General features: G+C 44.2%; 1 pseudogene; it reads left to right on the top strand.

The window, feature by feature from the left end:
• The first annotated feature begins 937 nt into the window (after nt 1-937).
• LOC132418231 (ferritin heavy chain pseudogene) lies at nt 938-17,961 on the top strand (annotated as a pseudogene).
• The last annotated feature ends 526 nt before the right edge of the window (nt 17,962-18,487 follow it).

Here is an 18,487-nt window from a genome sequence, read left to right as displayed (position 1 = left end):
CAATTCAGACAAGGTCAAAGCTCTGGTGAAGATTTTCCCCTAGAAGTTGGAAGAAGAGATTGATTTGAGGATTTGAGTTCTAAGGCACTGCCCCTCAAACCCCCTTGCATTTAAGTACAGTTCCTAAAGCTAACATCTGGCACAAAGCATGGATGGATAATAAAAAACAAAGCATTAAAGGCAGATCAGCATGATTTCTCTTACACTATTGGAAGACAGCACTGGAAGAGATGGAGAAATTGCAAGAGGAACCACTGGTTTAAAAGATCAAGATATTTTTGTAGATTGGGTTTGGAAAAAAAAAAAAAGATAATTGGCTCTCCAATTCCTTTTCCCCTTACCAGTATCTGCAGCTAACATTTGTTCTTATCAGGCACCTCAACTCAGCCAGAAACTGTTCCATGTGCGGGCACACGGCATTGAAGATGACAAATGACAACTGTGCTCTCACAGAACACCTATTCTAACAAGGGGAGACAGACAATAAACATAATAAATAAACACAAAAATATCAGAGAGTAATCAATCATCTGCAGAGAATTAAAATTGGGTGAGATGAAGGTGAGTGCTGACGGCTGGCTGCTTTAGAATTGAGAGTGTGGCCGGCGAGCTCACTGTTCCACACAGAACTCCCTCCATGGGAAGAGCACCTTCCCTCCCCCCTGATGCTTGGCCACGTGGATTAATTTGGACCCTAGACTGAGATGCTAGAGCAGGACTGCCCCAGTCATCTCACGGGCCTGTGGGTGTGAGATTAATGCTTGTTGGTTTAAGCCACTGAACTCTGAGGTGGTTTGTTATGAAATATTATTACAGCAACAGGTGACTCATCCCCATAGTCAGGGAAGTCTCTCTGAGGGGGTGATATTTAAGCTGAGATCCGAATGATAAGAAGCCAGTCCCGTGATAATCATTCCAGGCAGAGAGAACGTCCAACATGCGTAAAAAGATGCGAAGGTGGGAACTGGCTTGGCGTGTTCAGGGAACTGAAAGACGGCCCATGAGGCTGGACGACGTGAGGGGCTAAGTGGGAGAGGGATGTGAGAAGAGACTGAAGGGGAATCAAGCAAAAGCCAGTATTTAGAGGGTTTTGCAAACTCGAATAAGGAGTTCGCTTTTCACTCTAAGTACAGCGGAAAGCCCCAGGAGGATTTAAGCAATGTAGTGACACGATCACATTGATTTTTAAAAGATCACTCTGACTGCTGTGTGGAGAAGAGATTAAATGAGGGACATGCATACTGTTCTGCTATACCAGGATGCACTCTCAGAATCTTTCTCAACACAGAGTTCCCGAACTACCTGACAGAGCTAAAATCTATATGCCAACTTACATTTAGGTGGTGACAGACACCTAGATAAAATACATACAAAAATAGCTTAGGTACTATTTCATTCATAGGTAACAAACCACCCCAAAACTTAACCATGAAAAGCAACAACCATCACTCACGTGTTCACAGTTCTACAGTTTGGGCAGGGCTTGATGGGGACGGCTCATCTTTGTTCCACATGGCTGCTTGGACTTTCTCACAGCTTGGTGGCTGGGTTCTAAGAGGGTGCATTCGAGAAGAACAAGCCCCGAAGCGCAAGCAATTACGAAGCTTCCGCTTGCACCACACTTGCTAATTTCCTATTAGCCAGGGCTAGTCACATGGCCAAGCGTCTGCCTGCGTCACGCTTGCTAATTTCCCATTAGCCAAGGCTAGTCACATGGCCAAGCCCACAGACAGTGTGGGAGGGGACTACACAGGGCATGAATACTGGGAGGTGTAATCTGTTGAGGGTCAATGATGTAACAAAAGCCAGACAAAACCAAACTTGAAGTGAACCTTTCAAAGAAACCACTGAGTTTTTGTTTGTTTGTTTCTTTGTTTTGAATAATTCTACACCATTTCTATTTATTGACTGATTGGCTGTGTTGTGTCTTCGTTTCTGTGCGAGGGCTTTCTCTAGTTGCGGCGAGCGGGGACCACTCTTCATCGTGGTGCGTGGGCCTCTCACTGTCGCAGCCTCTCTTGTTGTGGAGCACAGGCTCCAGACGTGCAGGCTCAGTAGTTGTGGCTGATGGGCCTAGTTGCTCCGCGGCATGTGGGATCTTCCCAGACCAGGGCTCGAACCCGTGTCCCCTGCACCGGCAGGCGGACTCTCAACCACTGTGCCACCAGGGAAGCCCTGTTTATTTTTAACATTGTTATTGGAGTAAAATTGCTTTACAATGGTGTGTTAGTTTCTGCTTTATAACAAAGTGAATCAGCTATACATATACATATATCCCCACATCTCCTCCCTCTTGCGTCTCCCTCCCACCCTCCCTATCCCACCCCTCTAGGTGGTCACAAAGCACTGAGCTGATCTCCCTGTGCTATGCGGCTGCTTCCCACTAGCTATGTATTTTACATTTGGTAGTGTATACATGTCCATGCCACTCTCTCGCTTTGTCCCAGCTTACCCTTCCCCCTCCCCGTGACCTCAAGTCCATTCTCTACGTCTGCATCTTTATTCCTGTCCCGCCCCTAGGTTCTTCAGAACCTTTTTTTTTTTTTTTTTAGATTCCATATATATGTGTTAGCATACGGGATTTGTCTTTCTCTTTCTGACGTACTTCACTCTGTATGACAGACTCTAGGTCCATCCACCTCACTACAAATAACTCAATTTCGTTTCTTTTTATGACTGAGTAATATTCCATTGAATATATGTGCCACATCTTCTTTATCCATTCATCTGTCGATGGACACTGAGGTTGCTTCCATGTCCTGGTTATTGTAAATAGAGCTGCAGTGAACACTGTGGTACATGACTCTTCTTGAATTATGGTTTTCTCAGGGTATATGCCCAGTAGTGGGATTGCTGGGTCATATGGTAGTTCTATTTTTAGTTTTTTAAGGAACCTCCATACTGTTCTCCATAGTGGCTGTACCAATTTACCTTCCCCCCAACAGTGCAAGAGGGCTCCCTTTCCTCCACACCCTCTCCAGCATTTATTGTTTCTAGATTTTTTGATGATGGCCATTCTGACTGGTGTGAGATGATACCTCATTGTAGTTTTGATTTGCATTTCTCTAATGATTAATGATGTTGAGCATTCTTTCATGTGTCTGTTGGCAATCTGTATGTCTTCTTTGGAGAAATGTCTATTTAGGTCTTCTGCCCATTTTTGGATTGGGTTGTTTGTTTTCTTGATATTGAGCTGCATGAGCTGCCTGTAAATTTTAGAGATTACTCCTCTGTCAGTTGCTTCATTTGCAAATATTTTCTCCCATTCTGAGGGCTGTCTTTTCATCTTGTTTATGGTTTCCTTTGCTGTGCAAAAGCTTTTAAGTTTCATTAGGTCCCATTTGTTTATTTGTGTTTTTATTTCCATTTCTCTAGGAGGTGGGTCAAAAAGGATATTGCTGTGATTTATGTCATAGAGTGTTCTGCCTATGTTTTCCTCTAAGAGTTTGATAGTGTCTGGCCTTGCATTTAGGTCTTTAATCCATTTTGAGTTTATTTTTGTGTATGGTGTTAGGGACTGTTCTAATTTCATTCTTTTACATGTAGCTGTCCAGTTTTCCCAGCACCACTTATTAAAGAGGTTGTCTTTTCTCCATTGTATATTCTTGCCCCCTTTATCAAAAATAAGGTGACCATATATGCATGTGTTTATCTCTGGGCTTTCTATCCTGTTCCATTGATCTATATTTCTGGTTTTGTACCAGTACCATACTGTCTTGATTACTGTAGCTTTGTAGCATAGTCTGAAGTGTGGGAGCCTGATTCCTCCAACTCCCTTTTTCTTTCTCAAGATTGCTTTGGCTATTCGGGATCTTTTGTGTTTCCATACAAATTGTGAAATTTTTTGTTCTAGTTCTGTGGAAAATGCCATTGGTAGTTTGATAGGGATTGCAATGAATCTGTAGATGGCTTTGAGTAGTATAGTCATTTTCACAATATTGATTCTTCCAATCCAAGAACACTATATCTTTCCATCTGTTTATGTTGCCTTCAGTTTCTTTCATTAGTGTCTTACAGTTTTTGGAGTACAGGTCTTTTGCTTCCTTAGGTATGTTTATTCCTAGGTATTTTATTCTTTTTGTTGCAATGGTAAATGGGAGTGTTTCCTTAATTTCTTTTTCAGATTTTTCATCATTAGTGTATAGGAACGCCAGAGATTTCTGTGCATTAATTTTGTATCCTGCTACTTTACCAAATTCTTTGATTGGCTCTAGTAGTTTTGTTAGCATCTGTAGGATTCTCTATGTATAGTATCATGTCATCTGCAAAACAGTGACAGCTTTACTTCTTCTTTTCTGATTTGGATTCCTTTTATTTCTTTTTCTTCTCTGATTGCTGTGGCTAAAACTTCCAAAATTATGTTGAATAGTAGTGTTGAGAGTGAACAACCTTGTCTTGTTGCTGATCTTAGAGGAAATGGAAACCACTGATTTTAAAAGACTTGCTTCACTACCCAAGGGGAAGAAGGTCTGGGTACTCACAACCAGTTCACTTTTCAAAATTGCTTAGTTTTAAATAACTACATAGACTTCTTTTTAGCACCTATGACATCCACCTTTCAAAAAGGTATTCCATTCATAGTTATAAGTATATAAAAATATAAATACTTAACATGATATAAATGAATAACATGGCATAACAGTGGTTGTTCATTTTCAGAAAATTAGAAAGCACAGGGGACCAAAAAAAAAAAGGAAAAAAGAAAAGCATAATCCTTAACAGCATTCCAAGGCAGAATATCAGACAACGGTGGGAATTTTCCTGCTTTCCTCATGCAAGTGTCACATTTCAGTAAGTGTAGACTAGATACCAACCCAATGCCATTTCAAGCTTGTAATGTGATCCTCTGTGGCATTAAAAGGGAATATATTTATTTGTTACCCTTCCTTCCCCTCTGTCCTTTTTCTGCACATCTACCTCTGCAGTCACCATGGCTTTGCCCACATCTGATGCAGCTTCTTTCACCTGCCAGAACCATGCTGACACATTGAAGATGAACAGCAGGTGGTCACTCCATTTTCAGCATCTGGATGACCAGGGGTTTGGCTTTAATCTTTCAGGGCATCATGTATTTCTATTGATTCTAAGTAGATGAAGAGGAAGATTTTCCGTAATTGTGCCCTGCCACTATTGTGACCACGAGCTGTTAACAGGAGATAAGCTAAGCAAAAGCTGGCCAACCCCATGTGGTGATTCAGACCCCATTGTAGCTCTTATATTCTCCCTTGAAAAGAGTAAAGTTGGGACAGTTAGGATTGATATCCTCTGAATCAACTGACCACAGGAGAGGACACATTTCTTCAATATTCCCTGAGGGAAATAAGTAAGAACAGCTGGGGAAAGTGTATGTTAGACCAGGGGTCCTGTAAGTCTGATACCTTGAATTTATTTTCTGTTTTTTAATCAAAGCATAATTTACATGCTATAAAAGCACAGACTTTACATGGACAACTTGATGAGGTTTAACACTGTTGTAACTACCATCCCAATTAAGTTATGAATATTTCCATCATCTTAAAAAGTTCCCTTGCATCCCTTTCTAGTCAATCCCCCTGCCAGAGGCAACCACTTTCTGACTTTTATTGCCATAGCTTAATTTGGCCAGTTCTTCAACTTCATATAAGTGGAAATATACAGTATTTTGTGTGTGTGTCTCAGGCTTCTTTAGCTCAATACAATATCTTTGAGATTCATACATGTTGTTGAGTGTATCAGTGGCTCATTCCTTTTTTATTGTTGCGTATTAATTGTATGAATATACCACAATTTATTTATCCATTCACCTGTTGATGGGCATTTGGGTTATTTCCAGTGTGAGGCTCTTATGAATGAAGCTGCCACGAACATTCTTTTACAGGCCTTTTAGTGTACGTGTGTTCTATTTCACATCCTACGTAATGAGTAGAATTTCTGGGTCACAGAATAGGTGCACATTTAACTTCGTAAGAAACTACCATACTGTTTTCCAAAGTGGTAATACCACTCTATATCCTTACCACACGCTCCCCAAAACTTGGCATTGTGTTTTAGCCCGTCTAAAGCTAAAATGATATCTCCCTGATGATACCCTGAATCACTCCCTTCAAAATCCAGGGAGCCAGGAAGTTGGAAATGAAGTAAAATGTCAGCCTAAACCCTTCCCATTCAACATGGATGTGGGTCCAGATCGGCAGCCACGCTCAACTGCTGCTCACTCTGGGCCAGCATGGACTTGACATTCCAAAAACAAAGGGCTTTATGGAAAGTTCATATCATATACCATATTCAGTAGAACTGAGATACCTTCCGTCTTTAACTCCCTTTTCTCCCCCAAATATCGGCACAAATGTTCAACCCAATAAATGACGCATAATTGATAAATACCCAGATGGAACCTGACTGAAATCTCAGCTTCAGAATATTACCTATAACACCAAAAAACAAATTCAAATTCACGCTGAAATTAAACCCATAGGTTTATTACCACAGGAAAAGCTAAAGGCTAAGGTGGAAACCCCAGAAGATTGTGATCTCAAACTACAGTCATTTACCTCATGACTTTAACCAAGTCTCTGAACGAGCCAGGGTTCTTAAGTCCTCATCTATAAAATGAGTGTGCCAAAGCTGAGAATCAGAAGTATTTGATGAAAACTGATTAAGTGTGAAAAAAAATCCAAACTTCCTAGGAAAGGGTTTACTACAAAACAAGATTTTTTTTAAAATTTTACAACTATCCTTTAATTTACATTTAAAGAAGAGGAAAACATAACAAAAAATCAAAGGCAAGAGCCCAGTGCTTTGGTCTTTCCTCCTTATTTTATAGTTTGTCATTTTTGTCCAGTTATTTCTGGAGCCCCCAGCTAATAATAAATAATGCCCGTTGACTGATTCTCTTTACTTCCCCCAAGTGACAAAGAACAACTCTATTTAGATTAACATCTCCTTTGCAGAATATATCCCAAAGCTTCCTGGAGTTGCATAATAAGTAATGGAAAAGAGATAGCCTGAAAGAAATTAAGAGCTGGAGAACGAGGAGCAGTGCTCTTTCTACAGCCGAGATTTGACAGGCGTTAGTAACCAGAGCCGCTGCACGCGGCACACTGGGAAGAGAAGAGCCTCGCTTCAGGGATGGGGCTGTCCTAGCACGTTACAAAAGCCTTCCTCGGCTGAGCAGATGATGCTACGGAGCACAGCCCAGCAGCCTAACAGGCCTCCCCGTGCACACATAAGCAGTCACGGTCCACCAGCTACCCATCCCCAGAATGCACTCTACTTCCAGGTTGCAAGTTGTGAGAGATACGGGCACAGCAGCTGCGGGCTCAGTGTGCCGGTGACCTCTGTGCTAGAGAACTTAGGAAATGTAACTACAGAAATCATTCAGAGTGTGCCCCTAATACTTCCAACTCTCTATTTCCAGGTACATGGTGAGGTGGCATTTCTCTGTCCTCTTCGAAGTCAGAGCAGGTGATTTTCTTTGGCCAATGAAATGTAAGCAAAGTGACACATGTCACTTCCTGGTAGAAGCTTTAAGAGCCAGTGTGCGATTTGCCATGTTTTTGTCCCACTGCTCCAGTGGTCATGGAAGTATGTGTTGAGACGAGGCCTCTGTCAATCTCATTCTGGTGAGGCAATAATGAACAGGGCCTTCTGTCGATGCATGGCAGACGGCTAGTATAAGCAAGACCCTGTGCTTTCTGACCCTGAGAGTAGGAGCCTCCTTACATTTTGTGCCCTGGGCAGTCACTAGCCTCACTGGCCGGGAGGAAGAATTAAGCTCTCATTGTGTCAAGACACTGAGATTTGGGGGAGGGGCTAATCTGTTACTGAAGCACTCAGTAGCCTTTTCTGACTGATAAAACATCCCTGCACTGGACTGGAAAGAGGAGCGTAGCTAAGACTCTGGGATTGGGACTGAGCTTTCTGGGACCTGGAGACTCCATCTCTGAAATCACTTCTGTTTTTATTCATAGGGAAGCCATGACATTTAGGAAAATAAAATCACATTAAGTAATCAAATTAAGTGAACTTACAGATATTCCTGTATGGGATAGGCATGGCCAGAATCAAAAAAACTGGGGCTTCCCTGGTGGTGCAGTGGTTGAGAGTTCGCCTGCCCATGCAGGGGACACGGGTTCGTGCCCCAGTCCGGGAGGATCCCACATGCCGCGGAGCGGCTGGGCCCGTGAGCCATGGCCGCTGAGCCTGCGCGTCCGGAGGCCTGTGCTCCGCAACGGGAGAGGCCACAACAGTGAGAGGCCCGAGTACCGCAAAAAAAAAAAAAAAAAAAAAGCAAGCTAACAACACAATTGTCCCAGGGTAGGGTGATTGTACATAAATAGAAAGTAAGAGGGTAAATAGGCCGGTCAAGATTCAGATCAAATGCCTACTCTGCTCTTCTCAGGGCCCGTTAAAAGTAGTTAAATTTCATTTATAACAAGCATGCACATCTGCCACACATTACCTGCTGGGGTCAAATCAAGCTCTCCATGTACATGGTAATGGGCATAAGCAGCTCTGTCAACATAACCCACGAAGCCCGTCATACTCCTTATCTCAGTGCTTTAGATACCTGCCTAGAAGTATTCCATCTGTCTTCAAAATAATCACCTAGTTAAGTACCTTGTGGTCTAAAGTTGGATTCTTTGGAATCAGAGAACCGTGATGAGCTCTCAGACTTTCTCTAGAAAATCAAAGTACTTTCCCCTTGCTGCAAACCTTTAGCTATCTCATGTAATTAGGGTGATTGGCATATCACGCGGCCTTATGCTGGGAGTTCGCCAGGTGCTTGGAGAGTGAGCTGAAGCCCGGGTGGGTCAGTGAGTTTCACACAGAGAAAACCCCTTCACAGCCACAAACTACACCCACAATTGTGGTCTCAAGACAAATTCTGTCAAATTAGCCCCAAAGGAGCCTGGATAAGCATGTCTATAGCTCTCCACAACCCATCATTGCTAATGGAAAAATGAGTCCTAACACTTCTCTTCCTGGTTACATCATCTCTCTGGGGTTCTGCCTACTCACACGCCGTCTTTCAGACACACTCTTCCCTAAACTATCACTACTTTACAACAGAAGAAATACCTACTAAAGAGCTGAATGCTTTTTATCAAAACTATCATGTTAATTGAGCCCTTTCCCCTGAGCTCTGAAGCCAGTAGTCACTGTCTGACAGAGCCTCTTCTCCTGATGTCCCAGAACTCCCAGGGCTCAATTAAAACACAGGTCATCACCTTTCTCCCCTATCTGCTTGGCCTCCTGCATGGCCAGGCTTGAGAATGGTGAATCAAAGCGTGAAATCTGGGAGTCCTAGACTCCTCTCTTTCCCTCATTACCCACATCCATCTTCAAATTCTAGTGCTCTTCCACCTCGATGACATTTGCCCCCCATCCTTCCTGTCTATTTCCCTTGCCACTGCCCTCCTCTGCCCAGAAGTTTCCCAGCTGTTTGTTCTCCTTCTCTGCAATCTCATGCCCTCCCGCAATCTACCTCTCACTCGTGCCAGAGAAACCTGTCTAAGACAAAAATCTGATTTTGACAGTCCTCTGTTTTGAAAAGTCTCAAGTATCCCATTAGGTAGAGAATAAATCCCAGAGCCGGGCTCCTGGATTTCCAGATTTCTCTCAAAATACTTGTGGCTCTCCCCCTTGCATTCCCACATCATCCATCACAAACTGCTAGGAGTTGTCTGTACATGTCACATACTTTCACACCTCCATGCTTTTCCTCCTGTGGGGTCACTAACTGGAAAGCCCTTCCCTTCAAGTCCTACCTGGGGAATTTCTACTCATCAGCTCGAATGTCAACTCTCTGAGGGCACTCCTCAGCTTCCTTCATGCTTTTCCTTCCTCTGTGGACCCACTGTTCTGGTAAAACTTTCTGACCCTGTGTTTCAGTTACCTTTTGCTGCAAATCAACTCCCTCCCCCTGCAAAACATAGTAGATTAAAACAACCACCATTTTCTTATGGTTCATAATTCTCAGTGTGAACTGGCTCAGCTCAATAGTTATTCTGTTCTTTGTGATGTCAGCTAGGCTGCGATCATCTAGAATATTTAAAACGGCTCACTTGGGCTTCCCTGGTGGCGCAGTGGTTGAGAATCTGCCTGCCAGTGCAGGGGACACGGGTTCGAGCCCTGGTCTGGGAGGATCCCACATGCCGCGGAGCAACTGGGCCCGTGAGCCACAACTACTGCGCCTGCGCGTCTGGAGCCTGTGCTCCGCAACAAGAGAGGCCGCAATAGTGAGAGGCCCGCGCACCTCGATGAAGAGTGGCCCCCGCTCGCCGGAACTGGAGAAAGCCCTCGCACAGAAACGAAGACCCAACACAGCCATAAATAAATAAATTTTAAAAATAAATAAATAAAAAATTAAAAAATAAAATAAACGGCTCACTCACATGACCTGAAACTAATACAACATCGTAACTCTACTATATTCCAATATAAAATAAAAATTAAAAATAAAATAAAATGGCTCACTCATGTGGCCTTGCACTTGGTGTTGGCTGTTGTCTGGGAACTCAGCCTCTCTTCCCCTCCTTCATGTGGTTCGATTTTCTCACAGCATGCTGGCTAAATTCAGAGGGAAGGGAGTGTCCCAAGAGCAAAACTTCCAAATGAAAGGAAGAAAAGTCTGCCCGTCCTCTTTGAAGTCCCAGAATGCCACTTCCATCACATTGGTCAAGGCAGTCACCGGATGGGAAAAATAAGTGCCAACTCTTTAAATGAGGAGCAGCGTGCTCCAACAGGGAGGGGAGGAATTGTTGGGGCCGTCTTTGCAGACTAGCTACCACACCCTGCTGGCGTGTATTCAGACTCTCCTGACCATTCTAAACGCCTCCTGATGATAAGCACTGTGTTTTAATCATCTCTTTACCCACAGCTCTTAGCACAGCTCCTAGAACATGGTACTCATTTTCAGATACTTCAAAATGTGTTTGCTGACTCTATCAATCCAATTACATCCGATCAAATCAGCCCATCGTTTCTGAGCTCCTATTCTGTGCTATTCTGTCTTCTTGGGTGTTGTGGAGTCGAAGAAAGGGTCTTTGCCCTCCAGAAGCTTATGAGTCGGGGACAACATTGCACCAAAGGGACATAACAGAAAAGGAGATGATTAATAGTTCGAGGCAATAACAAACAAGCCATCACTGGAGAATCCACGATTGATTTCCAAGCTAATTGTGTGGGCACTAATCCCTATAGATCTTCGAGGAGGCTGTGTTCACTTCATAGAGAAGAGGTTTTAGGTAAGAGATGGGGTTGGATTTGAATCTGAACGTCAAGCTAGGACTGGGATGGGAAAGAAATATGACCATGGTGGAATACTAGAAGCAATGATGTGGAGATGGGACCACACAAGTTGCATTACTTAGCATGCTTACACACACAAACGCACACACACACAATTGTACATTTTTTTCAATAGGATCCTTGCTATAACCACACTCTAATAAGTGAGAAAGTAAATAACAGTGGTCAAAAATGTGAGTTCTAAATAATTTTAAAATATAACTAGGAGAAATAGATAAAACATGCACAGCATAGATTAGATTGCTCACTAAATATCACGTTTTCCCAGCCTCTTTTTTTTTTTTTTTTTTTTTTTTTTTTTGCGGTACGCGGGCCTCTCACTGTTGTGGCCTCTGCGGAGCACAGGCTCCGGACGCGCAGGCTCAGTGGCCATGGCTCACGGGCCCAGCCGCTCCGCGGCATGTGGGATCTTCCCGGACCGGGGCACGAACCCGCGTCCCCTGCATCTGCAGGCGGACCCTCAACCACTGTGCCACCAGGGAAGCCCCCAGCCTCTTTTGAAGTTGGTTTGGGCTGAAGTGAGTTTGACTTCTGGTCCAAGGCAAGAAAGAGCTCGTGGGAGGTCTCCATGCATCCTGTTTCCCTTCTGTGTAGCTGGAAGTAAAGAATTCTGAGATGGGAGAACTGCAGGATGGAACTTAGCCTGCATCTGTAAGTTAACCATCCTTGGAGAGCCATGAAGGAGAGTCACTTCACCTGTCTCAGACTGCGATGTGGCCAAGAAATAAATATTGTCTTCAGCCATTGAGAAATTTCAGTTTTATTTGTTACTGCAGCATAGCTTACCCTATTCTATTATACCTAGTGTTCTCTATGAAGGAATTGCAATATCACATAATAAAAATTATTCATCCTCTATTTAGAAAAGACAGCAAGCAAAGAAAACTTTTAAAATCTACTTTTGGCCATCTGCAATAGAGAGGTATGCCTTCCTGCCTAGGAGCAAGTGACTACGAGGTATCTAATTAAACAGTCAGCATCTATACCCCTTGTGTACATTGATTGGACTCACTTATGCATTGCTGTGCAGAACATTCTGCAATAGCTCTAATCAGTGGCAACAGAAGGTGAGCAAGGGAAGACAAAGGTTATTTGAAATAAACAGATAATTCTCAAACCTTATTAAGTCAACATCTTCCCCAACCAGACTTTTTAACATGGCTACTAACAAGTAGAATATGACTCTCCTGCTTCCTCTTCCCTGTTCCTCATCTAATTACATGAGCGATAACCAAAGGACCAATCACCTAAGAAGGGAGCCAGAGGCCAGAGAAATCCACAAGCTAGAACACTGGAGCCAGAAGCTTGGGTGGCAGCTCCACCTGGACCATTATTTTATTGCCTGAGACTGTCCTAGATGATACACTATTTTTTCTATCAGCTCCATTTATTCTCTGGCTGGAAGGAACGTCCAGCTGCATACTGGTTTCTGGGTCCTCATGAGTTTCTTAGGCTGTGCATTAAACTTGAGACAGAGAACACTTGTTTTTTGGAATAGACGCCTCTGAAGTGAGCAGTGTTCGCAAAAGGCCCATTCTGAGAATGGTCCTACTTGATCCAGGGAGCAAGGGATGTAAAAGAGTAATAGATTTGCCTCTTAATTATTTGCCCTGAAGAGAGGAAGCCAAGAGAATAAACATCCCAACCTCACTCTCCTCTTGCCCTCCCATCTCCTGCCAGTGCCTCCCATTGGCTAACCCAATCAGAAGCCAGAGGGCAGAGGGGCCCATGGATGCAGTCCACACAAGCCACGCTCCCAGGAATCAGAGTAAGATGGAGAAGGACAGAGAATAGTCCTGGAGAGGCAAGTGGAGACCATCCAGCACAATGATGAAAACCGAAAGGTTACAACCTTAGAGAAAAGTCATATTTAGCTGAATTAGTATCAGTCATCAACTTACACACACCAGTATATACAACGGGCATGTTTAAATTTAGAGGACTTTCCTTTGCCCAACATAGCGATTCTCCTTTCTTTCCCCCAAGGCGGAACGGTGAGGAAGTGGAGACTGGAAGGATGTGGGTGTCGGACATGTCTCATTGGCACCCAACCAGATAGGAGCCACCACAAAACTCTCTTATGGCCTTTGTGCTAAAAAGATGCCCTTTAGTGGAGCCGACCCGGATGCATTAGAACTTCCCTGTCTCTGATTACCAACTGGAAGAGCCTTCCCTGGAAGGTGGAGCCCATGGCCCAGTCCTGAATACTTCACACCCTCAGTATCTGGGGGTCCCAACACCCCTTTCAGGAGTATGACTCAGCACAAAAGTGCTGATGAAGAAAGCCTTTCTCCTGGCTCCAAAGGTTCATGTTTCTACCTCATTCCAGCGTTAATTTTACCCAGATCGTGCATCTCAGCCTGTGAGAATCCCATGCGAGTCAGTCAACCGTCCACTCCTCAAATCTCTGCTGACTGCTTTCCATGCCTGGAAGCTCTCACCAATGCCCTGGTTCTCAGCTGCTTCTGGTTCTCCATGGGCCTTTACTGGCCACGGCTACTTCCCTGCCAGCCCTAGCACGCACTGAGCCAGCCTCACCCCACAGTGTACAGTGTCCTGCTAATGAGGTCCCTCCTGTGGCTTACTCTCTAAATGCCTCCTTCCTCCCCTGGTTTGCATTGGTCCCCTGCTTCCCCAGAGTCCCCCCTGCCTCCTTCTCCTCAGAGATGCTATCCTTCCAGTCTACATCCCCGTCAGGAATTCTATGCCTTTAGATCCCCATCTTTTCTGGAATCGTATATCTGATGAGCAGCCCATAAAAGCAGTTAATGTACTAAGCCAACTCCTGCGAGCTTCGACTGTGTTCTTAGTGGGGGTGGGGGTGAGAATGAGAAATGTTTTAACATTTTTAAAAAATAAAATAAAATCATGGCTCTCATGTAAATATAAAATAAAAACATGTCAAAGATTTTATTTAACTCATTAATTAATGAGGAAACCAGTAAGATGTTACACATCATTCAAAGGAAAACTCAGAGAGCCATACATATAGAGGCAGGCGATAAGTAACGTTGGGATGAATGCACAAACAGCTGCAAAACTAGTCCCAAATAAGTCGCATTCCACCAGACACAATTCATTTGCATTTCTGTGGACAAGAATAATTTGCATTATTATTAGTTTTCTAAAATTTCGTTATAAAATAGCTCAAAATCAATGAAAGGTGGAAATAATCACGAAGGGTACTCTAAAAAGGACACCCAGTAAACCTTTTCTTTGCCAATTTTAAAATCTTTCACAATTTTTCCTGATAGGAGAAAGGCCTCTCCCCTTTCCCATAGGAACCCACATCTAACATAACTACTGGAAGCACTGTCTGTGAGTGGGAACGGGCATTTCTGCTTGTGGAGACCAATATATGTGTCTTCAAATCCAAACCTCAATAAGTGCTATAGACTGAATGTTTGTGTTCCCCACCCAAAATCTGTACGTTGAAATCCTAACCCCCCAGTGTGACGGTATTAGGTGGTGGGGCCTTTGGGAGGGAGGTGAGTACATCGTGAGACTGGGGCCCTCATAAATGGAATTAGTACCCTTATAAAAGAGACCCTGGAGAGCTCCCTCGAAGAACCCGACCACACCGGCATCCTGACCTTGAACTTCCAGCCTCCAGGTACTTTGTTACAGCAGCCTGAACAGACTAAGACAACAAAACATGGCAGCTTCCTCCCTTTTAGAGCATTGTTATTAAGAGTGTGGTCTGGCATCACCTAAAACGCTGGTTTAGAAATTCAAATTTTGGGACTTCCCTGGTGGCGGTGGTTAAGAATCCGCCTGCCAATGCAGGAGACACGGGTTTGGTCCAGGTCCATGTGGGATCTTCCTGGTCCAGGAAGATCCCACATGCCGCGGAGCAACTAAGCCCGTGTGCACAACTACTGAGCCTGTGCTCTAGAGCCCACGTGCCACAACTACTGAAGCCCACATGCCTAGAGCCTGTGCTCCCTAACAAGAGGAGCCACTGCAATGAGAAGCCCGCACACTGCAATGAAGAGTAGCCCTCGCTCACCACAACTAGAGAAAGCCCACGCGCAGCAATGAAGACCCAATGCAGCCAAGAACAAAATATTAATTAATTTAAAAAAAAAGAAATTCAAATTTTAGCTTCAGTCTAAATTAGAATCTATATTTTAAAAGGTCCCAGACCTAAATAAATGGAAAGATATCCCACGTTTATGGATCAGAAGACTTAATATTGTTAAGATATCAATACTCCCCCAAATTATCTACAGATTCAACACAATCCCTATCAATATCCCAGCAAGCTTTTTGGGGAAAAAAACTGTCAAGCTTATCCTAAAATTCATATGGAAATACAAGGGACCCAGAACAGCCAAAACAATCTTGAAAAAGAAGAATAAAGTTGGATGACTCACACTTTCCTATTTCAAAACTTATTACAAAGCTACAGTAGTCAAGGCAGTGTTGTACTATCGTAAGTTTAGATATATAGATTTACAGAATCGAACTGGGAGTCCAGAAATAGGCCCATATATTTACGACCAATTGATTTTCAACAAGTATGCCAAGACCATCCAATGGGGAAAGAATAGTCTTCTCAGCAAATGGTACTGGATAACTGAAGACCCTCACACAATAGAATGAAGTTAGATTCCCTACCTCACATCATATACAAAAATTAATTCAAAATGGATCAGAGATCTAAATGTACCTAAATCTAAGAGCTAAAACTATAAAATTCTTAAAAGAAAACCTAGGTGTAAATCTTTGTGACCTTAAATTAGGCAATGGTTTCTTGATATGACACCAAAAGCACAAGTGACAAAAGAAAAATAGATAAATTGTACTTCATCATAATTAAGAACTTTTGTGCTTCAAAGGAATCACCATTAAGAAAGTGAAAAGACAACCCACAGAATGGAAGAAAGTATTTGTGAATCATGTATCTGATAAGGGACTTATATCCAGAACAGATGCAGAACTCTTACAACACGACAATAAAAAGACAAACGATTCTATTTTTCAATGGGCAAGAGATTCGAGTAGACACTCCTCTAAAGAAGGCATGCAAATGGCCAATAACTACATACAAAGGTGCTAAACATCATTAGTCATTAGGGAAACGCAAATCAAAACCACAACCACTTACTATCCACTAAGAGGATTAAAATTTTAAAACAGACAGACAATAACAGTGTTAGAACCTTCACATCTTGCTGGTGGGAATGTAAAAATGGTGCTTTGGAAAACATTCTGGGAGTTCCTCAAAATATTAAACAGAGAGCTACCATATAACCCAGCAATTCCATGCCTATGTATATTCCCAAGATAATCAAAAACATGTATACACAAAAACCTGTACAAGAAGGTTCATAGCAACATTATTCATAATCGCCACAGAATGGAAACAACTCAAATGTCCATCAACTGATGAAAGGATAAATAAAATGTGATATATCCACATAATGGAATACAATTTAGCAATAAAAAGGATAAAAGATTTAAAACATTATGCTAAGTAAAAGAAGGCAGATACAAAAGGCCACATACTATATGATTGCATTTATTTGAAAAGTCCAGAACAGGCAAATCTACAGAGATAGAAAGTTGATTAGTGGTGGCCAAACCTGGGGGGAGGCAGGATGGGGAGTGAGTGCTAATGGGCAGAGAAGTTCATTTTGGAGTGATGAAAATACTCTGAGATGTGGTAATGGTTGCACAACTCCATGAATATACAAAAAAACAGGTAAATGTTCACTTTCCAAAGGTGAATTTTATAGTATATGAATTATATCTCAAAAGGGTTATTATTATTTTTTTAATGGTCTCAAGACAGTGCAGAGGTGCCCTGGGTTTCCGGCCTCACCCAGGTTCCTAGGGAACCTAGAGCATGGTGCCCCGCCCCCTTCCGGCCACCGTCACCCCCTTCCGGCCACCGTCACCCCCTTCCAGTAATGGACTCGCCCCCCACCCTCTGTCCCCTCCCCTTCCCATCCCATAACGGACTCCATATCCGGCCCATCCTAGAGAGGGTGCCCAGCGCTTCCGGCCGCCCTCTTCGACCACGGGGGAGAGCCCCGAGGCAGCTACCGCGGGCCCCGCGGCTTCGCCTTCACCTTGGCCTTCACGCCCGCCACGCTGCCCGTGCCGTCCGCCATGCTGCCCGCGCCGCCCTCGCAGGTGCGCCAGAGCTACCACCCCGACTGCGAGGCCGCCATCAACAGCCATTTCAACCTGGAGTTCCACGCCTCCTCAGTGTGCCTGGCCGCGGCCGTTTACCTCTACCGCTACGACGTGGCCTTGAAACACTTCAGCTGGTTCTTCGTGCGCCGCTCCCTCGAGCACAGCGGTTGGGCCCGGCGCCTGATGCGCCTGCAGAACCAGCGCGGGAGCCGCATCCGCTTCCAAGACATCGGGAGACCAGTCAGTATCGAGTGGAAGAGCGGCCTCAAGGCCATGAAGTGCACCTTGTTCCTGGAGAAGTTCGTGAACCGCAGCCTGCGCCACCTGCACCAGCTGGCCATCGACAAGAGCGACCCCCACCTGCACCGCTTCCTGGCAACTCACTACTCCAGCCAGCAGGTGGCGTTCATCAGCGAGCTGGAGGGTCATGTCACCACCCTGAGCATGATGGGGGCCCCGGACGTCGACCTGGCAGGGTCCCTCTTTGACAAGCTCACCCTGGGCGACAGCGACAAGAAGAACTGAGCCTGGACTGGACTTCCCCAGAGCCACGGGGTGACCAGAGCCCTGGTCACCGTGCCTGCCATGCACACGGCAATAGTGCCCTTGCAGAAGAAGTTCACTTAAGTTTTTTTCTTCCAGTTTTGCCACTTCTTCCAATAAAGTTATTTGGTTCCTAAAGAAATAAAGGTCTCTCCTTGGTTCCTGTGTGCAAATCGCTCACTTTTTAAAACAGGTATCCAGGAGGCTCTCCACGCACCCATGCCCCACCCACATGCCGCTCAGGATCTCCACAGAGGGAGGGAGAAGGCATTCCATGGGGCCCCGGAAAGTGCAACATCCATCTTCCCCTTATAAACAGTGTGTGTGGGCTGGGGTGAGATGGGTGGCCTGGGGCCCTAATGGGTGGGTGGGTGGTGTCTGCGGGTGCCCATATATGGTAAAGATATAAAAGAACATGGTCTAGAATTCATCACAGTAGTTGCCTCTGGGGAAGAAGTGAAGGGAATGGGCAGGGATTAAAAGAAAGGGGATCTTGGGCTTCCCTGGT

This window comes from Delphinus delphis, chromosome X (genome assembly GCF_949987515.2).
Source record: "Delphinus delphis chromosome X, mDelDel1.2, whole genome shotgun sequence".
NCBI classification, from domain to species: Eukaryota; Metazoa; Chordata; class Mammalia; order Artiodactyla; family Delphinidae; genus Delphinus; species Delphinus delphis.
The sequence above is the reverse complement of the archived record's forward strand: the minus strand, read 5'-3'. Positions and strand labels throughout refer to the sequence as shown.